Source organism: Myotis lucifugus, unplaced genomic scaffold, assembly GCF_000147115.1.
Source record: "Myotis lucifugus unplaced genomic scaffold, Myoluc2.0 scaffold_7, whole genome shotgun sequence".
Lineage (NCBI taxonomy): Eukaryota > Metazoa > Chordata > Mammalia > Chiroptera > Vespertilionidae > Myotis > Myotis lucifugus.
The window spans coordinates 4911262-4918041 of record NW_005871055.1 but is presented as its reverse complement, the minus strand read 5'-3'; the positions used below and the strand labels follow the sequence as shown (position 1 = coordinate 4918041).

Below are 6780 nucleotides of genomic sequence, written 5' to 3'. Positions count from 1 at the left end.
CTTACATTTTAGCAGGGATTTATATATATATATATATATATATATATATATATATATATATATATATATGTTAATTTATCTGTTTATCATGACTAATGTAAACTCTCTGAGGGCATGGATTTGGTTTTGGTCCCTGCTGCATCTCTAGTACCCAGAACAGGGTCTGGTACGGCAAATGTTGAGCAAATGTTGAACGTACAATTAATGCCAACATTCATTCTTTTGAATTGTTCAACACCCCTTTGTTTTATGTAGCAGTGCCAGGTCAGCCATGGCTGGAGCTCTCAGCGTGGATCACAGCAGGCTGCCTGAGTTACTTACCATGCAGCACTCCAGGACGAAGGAGGTTGAGCTGGGGGGCACATTGAAGGGGGAGGCTGGGGAGCGGCAGCAATTCCAATTTGTGTCCAAACCAGGGAATGACAAGTCCAGGCCAGTCCAATGTCGCTATTCGTATAGGTGGGGGGACACTGGGGTGGGAGGGCCTGAACTTTGGGGCACAGCTTCATAACTATCAGGTGAAGAATGCAGACAACAAGGCTCCAAACAGCAAATAAGGTTATCCGGGGAAACTAACAGATATCCCGAAGGAGAAGAACATTTGCAAAGCCCGCAGGAGACCTAGCTCCTTAATGCCTGTTTTCTTCATCTCAGTGTAGCATCAGGCTGTCTGCAGATGGACTGATATGCCATCCCGTATCAGATGTGGGGCTGGGCTGGGACAGACACTGTGAGTAACACAAAGTAAATAAAACAAAGCCCCTGCCTTCAAAGTTCCGGGAGACTTACAGGACATGATAAGACAACTAATAGAAGAGCATTACATAACATTTAATGTGCGCAGTGGAGCCATGGAATTACAGCAAATTATATCTGTAAAGAAGGTTATTTCTGGATTGTGTTTAAACATAGAACTAGTCTCTTGGGTACAAGAAAAAGAACAATCTTCATCTGCAAAATGTAGGCTTTGAACAGAATTTTTTAATGTTTCCTTCCTGTTCTAAATTGCTATAACTCTTAATTCACATGCATGTGAACCCTATATAGATACATATAAAGACACAGATAATGCACTCTTATTAATTTTCACTTTGCTAATTTGGAATTTATGATCAGCCATCAGAGTGAGGCTAGTTGAATTTTAATTTTACTTTTGCTCTCTATCAGTGGTGTCAGTAGTTTATTCAACACATGGTGTAAACAAATTATAAAAGGAATGCTCACCAACTGTAACGAACAAACTGTTTTCAAAGTGTTCAGAGCTCCTATTTGTAAACAAATAGCTGCAGTGGAGGTCAGCCACTTGACTAGTGTTTTGATACACTTCGTACAGATTCCTGAGCTAGGGCCCCCTGAAACAAGGTAGGGGTGGGGTGAAGGCACCAGGTCCCTGACCTTCACTCATCTTAACCTGGAGCTGCAGAAATCAAAGTTTAACAAGATGAAGGGGAAGCTGGGGGAAAGTGTATCCAGAGGAACCAGCACCTAGCTGTATAGTTCCTGAACTGCCTAAGGTATTTTTTGCTCTGGCCAGTAAACAGGGCTTGTAAAAAGTAAGTAACACGAAAGAAGTATTCTTCTTTATTAATAGGTTATTATGTAAAATTCATTCATTTAGAGAAGATTATTGGATGCCGACTGTGCAGGAGGCACTTTTATATATCCTTGTTACATTACAGATTTTTCAGTACCATGTGTTTATTTCATCCACAGCTCTTTACTTTTTTAAAATATATCTTTATTGATTTCAGAGAGGAAGGGAGAGGGAGAGAGATAGAAACATCAATGATGAGAGAGAATCATTGATCAGCTGCCTCCTGCACGCTCTCTGCTGTGGATCGAGCCCAGAACCCGGGCATGTGCCCTGACCGGGAATCAAACCATGACCTCCTGGTTCATAGGTTGACACTCAGCCATTGAGCCATGCTGGCTGGGCTGATCCACAGCTCTTTAAAATATGCTAGAAGAATAGTTCATTATTATACAGTAATGCTAATGGGAATTTCTATTTCATTAACTCAAAAGGCTGCATGTGGACCTCACAGGGAAATGGAAATGTTACCAAAAATAGAAACTAAGTTGGCAAGGGGAAACTAAAATTTAGCAAAAGCATTTAGGACTAAGGTCAGAAAAGCTAAAGTTCAGAATGAGATGCAAATTGTAAAAAGCCAGAAGGGAATGGAAAAACATATTCTATATACCACACAACTAGGAAATTTCATCATACCTAAGAAAAATTATCACAAAGTGAATTCTGAACAGGAGATGGATAAGGGGAGCAGTAATAGGAGTCATACAACCCATCTGGCTGAGTCAAAAGACTAATCAAGACAGGCCATAGTCCTCAATCTTCCTTGAACACATTGAGATCATTTCCAACTTCCTGTCTTTCCTAATGCTGCTCTCCTCACCCCCTGTCTAACTTTTCAGATACTGTTCATTCTTCTGAGGCATGCTACTGTTCAGCTTCTCCTCAGTGCAGCCCTCTCTAACTCCCCCACCCAAAACAGCAGTCACTTTCTGGATATCTGTGAACCCTAACAAAACACAGTTTACCAATACTCTTTAATGGCGGTTGAGTTCTTCTTCTGGATTAGACTACAGATTCCTTACTTGGAAGACTTATGCCTTAAGTTTTTTAATGATTTATGAACTTGCTTCTGAGAAAAGTCTTACAAGATATAAAAATTAGATTACATTAATTTTAACAAGTTGCATTTGTTGAACAGAATAATACTGTAGAAAAGTGGAAGTATCTTGGAAAATTTGGAATGTATGGTCCATAGTATCCATTGCACTGAACTCCTTAGAAAACATAAAGGAGCACTAAAATATGTGTGACTGGTATATTGATTGATTGATGAATGGTAATAAGGAAGTTTTTCTTTGCTGAGACCTTGCATTCTAACTTATATGTTAACTAGAAGCCCATTGCAGGAATATTCCTGCAAGAATAGGGCTTCCTCGGGCCAATATCGCCGCCAAGCCCTGCTGCCCAGGGCCGCACAGGAGGGTCCCCGTGCCGAGGGCCGCACACGGGGGTCCCGGCTGGGGGCGGGGCTTAGGAGGCACATGGGGGCCCAGATGGTGGCTCCCGCTGGCCTGCCCTGCCCTGCCTGCAGTATGCAAATTAGCCGCCATCTTTGTTGGCGGTTAATTTACATATTTCACTGATTAGCCAATGGGAGGCGTAGCGAAGGCATGGTCAATTACCATGTTTGTCTATTATTAGATAGGATAATATATGAAGTTGATTAGTGCAAATAATCAGATAATATGTCCCAAAGTACATTCAAGACATTTACCATCACCCCACCCCAGCCCTTCCAAAAAACTATTTAGCCTCCAGTATACTCTATCCTAATTAATAACATCACCATTCACCCAGTGTCCTAAGCCAAGAAACTGGTGGTTACCCAGCATTCTGTCCTTACTCTCATTTTGTATTCCTATTTTAAAGGTTCTGGGACCAATTCCATATCACAATTCCCCACACCACAAAGCAATTCTCTGACACAAGCTGGGTGTTCTGCAATGCACTCAGTTCTGACACTAGCTCCTAGAGATAGTTGTCACCTGTGCATCTGACCAACTGGCTATAGATCACAGGTTTCAATGACACCCTCCTTGGGTTCAATTAATTTGCTAGAGTGGCTCACAGAACTCAGAGAAACATTTTACTTACTAGGTCATTAATTTATTATAATAGAATATAATTCAGGGGCAGCCAGATGGAACAGATGCATAGGAAAAAGGCTCAGAGCTCCCATAGTCTCTCTGGGTGAACCAATTTCCAAGAATCCCTATCTGGAAGTTCTCTGAACCTCATCTTTTGTTGTTTATGGACACTATGTTATATAAATATGAGTGATTAAATCATTGACCAGTGGTGATTGATTCAACCTCCAGCCATTCTCGCCTCCCAGAGGTTAGAGGGTAGAACTGTAAATTCTAACACTCTGGTCATAGGGTTGGTTCTTTTGTCAATCAGTCTCCATCTTTAGGTTACCTAGGAACTTTCCAAAAGTCATCTCATTAACATAACAAAAGACACCTTTATGGCTCTCATAAAAGGAAATTCCAAGGGTTTTAGGAGCTCTGTGCTGGGAATGGAGTCAAAGACATTATATATATATATTCTCAGATTCATCCCCTGCCTCTCCTTCAGCAACCTCTTATCTTGATTCAGGCCTTGGCATCTCTACCCAGACTCTATGGTCATTTCCTAATTGGTGGTCTCACCTTTCTCCAATCCATGCCACATACAGACCACTGTTTGAGTTATTCCTCTTTCTAAATAGTGTAATGACCTTTAATGCCTAAAAGACAAAGCCCCTAATTTTGTTGCATGTCATTCAAGGACCCTCATGGTCTGGTACCTGCCATTTCTTTTCATATCAAATGTTGACCATTTTCCCATGGTGCACCATGCCTTCTTGCCATGCTAAAATTGTCAGATTTTGAAATACTATGCTATTGCATTTCACCATGTAAAACCATCTATGACTCTATCTATTTAAACTATTTGAGTTACTTTCATCCCTAATCTAAGGACCAATTTCTTTCCTGACTACCCTCCCAGGCTGATACTTTGATCAGCACTATGCCTGGTAAAGGTAAATGCCTTCCACATATTTGTTCATGTACCCATTGTATCAACTAGATCTTCTTTCTTCTCAGAAGGATAGGGAGGGACATAGCAGATTCTGGTATGGGAAGAGTACCTAGTTTTGCATTCCATATATTGCTATCACCATAATAACCACTCAAATATTTGCTGAACACGGGCGAGTCAATGATGAAAGAGTTTAAAAGAGAAGGAATCTCACAGGAGAGAGCAACAGGAGCAAAGGCTCAGAAGCAGCAGTGAACTTGTAGTCGGCTGAGACCCTCTCAGAGTGTTTGCTTCCTGGCATGGCTAACTTGGAGGTCTTCATGAAGGGGCTAAAGGTGAGAGAAGGAGCTGATTTGAACAAAGCAGTGACTCGATAAATAAAACATGAAGTGAGACAGGAAAATAACTCAAAGACTTCTGCCTGAGATGCTGGAAGACTGGTAGCACCTTCACAGGAAATGATAAGCTTGGATTGCACATTCAGACCAGTTTCCACCATCTGATTTTGAAAATATGTCTAAGAGGAAAATCTGAATGGTTACCTACCAACCATGTCCTTGCCAACCTGAGGGCTTACTCCACCTGGTGGCAGTTAATCCAATCTCAGGTTCAGTTCTTTAAGTGGCTTACCTCTCCAAATTTGTACATGCAAACCCTAACAGTGCCAATGAATTGATTAACTAATCAGTTGAATGCATAAATCAATGATTACATATAGCAAAGCTCTGTGGCAAAAGTGCTCTGATCTGAAGGTCAAGAGAGTGGTGCTGGGGCCCAGGATATGCCACAATGGCATGTTACCTACAGCATACTTGACCCCTCCCTCAAATATTTCTGGGTGGAAAGCAAAGAATGAACAAATATTACTATGAATTTTTAGGCTAATGTAAGGCTTAATATATGGAATTATGGTAGTATATGTTTGTCTAACTTGGTCAGCTAAAATGCATGATATGCCACATTTTAAAAAAGACTTTTTAAAAAATGTATGCATGCAATAGATTTGCATGCATTAGACATTCAGTATTTTTTAATATTTATGTTTATAATGAAGAGTTAAAAAGCATGAGCCAATTCTAGGAGTGAGGTGATTTTGGAAAACATGCAGTGCCAGAAATGAAGGAGGAAGAAAAACAAAACAGAAAACAACTCATAATGATAGAGTTATGTCAAAAGGACACAATAGCCCAACTGAAAAAGTTCCAAATGGCCAATTTGAGCAAGAAAATAAAATGCTATTGAATTATAATCCAAAGTATAAAATAAATATCCATGAGTCTATACTGCTATAAAGTATGGCATAAATAATAAATGGAAGAAAGTAAACAAACAAGTTACCTGTGCAGAAATATTTCAAATAATTTCTGTATATACTCTGCCCTCCGGAGGTGGAGCAAAGTTAATTGGTGGCTGTGCAGGCATCACCAAGGAGGAAAGTATGGAGGGGGTTGAAAGAGCAACTTCACAGTGGAGAAACCTGGCAAATGCTGCTTCAGCCAGATGACCAACAGCGCTAAATCATGTTGATAGTACCTACCCTTGATATGACTTTGTTTCTGCGGTCTTCCTCCCCAAATCCATAATCCAATTCACATCATTAGAAAATCATCAGAGAAATCCCACTGGAGGGACATTTTACCAAATACCTGACTACTACTCCTCAAAGCTGCTAAAGTCACGGAGAATCAGGAAAGTCTGAGAAACCGTCACAGCCAAAAGGAGACACGGTGACTAACTGTAAAGTAGTCCCCTGGAAGGGGTCCTGGAACAGAAAAAAGACATTAGGTGAAAACATAGGGAATCTGAATGAAGTATGGACTTTAGTTAATTGTAATGTAACAATATTGGCTTATTAGTAACAAATGTAACAAATTAACGTAAGAGGTTAGTAATAGGGAAAACTGGGTATGGGATATTTGCAATTCTCTATAAATCTAAAAGCTATTCTAAAATACAGAACTTTTTTTAAAAAGAGCATAAGCCAATTCTCCCATCACACTCAGCACCATGTGGAGATTCAAGAAAATGTCAAAGTAATATTAAGTACTTTTTGGAAAATTAGATAAGGATATATTAAAGCAACAGGAATTTTTTTTAATCAAGGAAGGAGAAAGATTAAAGATGGTTTTTGCACAGTTATACTTGTTCACTTGAAAAAAATATAT

The 6780-nt window shown here is 40.0% G+C and overlaps 1 protein-coding gene across 2 annotated transcripts in view; it reads right to left on the bottom strand.

Moving 5' to 3' along the window:
- Nucleotides 1–6780, bottom strand: part of LACC1 (laccase domain containing 1) — a 49533-nt gene that overhangs the window by 15199 nt on the left and 27554 nt on the right. Inside the window, exons 8-9 of one of the 2 annotated variants that reach the window (XR_002827460.1) lie at nucleotides 5954–6377; nucleotides 4793–4944 (exon numbers count right to left, since the gene is read on the bottom strand). The exons of the other annotated variant lie outside the window; for it this stretch is intronic. The gene's annotated coding sequence lies outside the window, so the exon portion shown is untranslated. Of the gene's footprint in view, nucleotides 1–4792; nucleotides 4945–5953; nucleotides 6378–6780 lie in introns of those variants that run through there. 2 annotated transcript variants of the gene reach the window in all.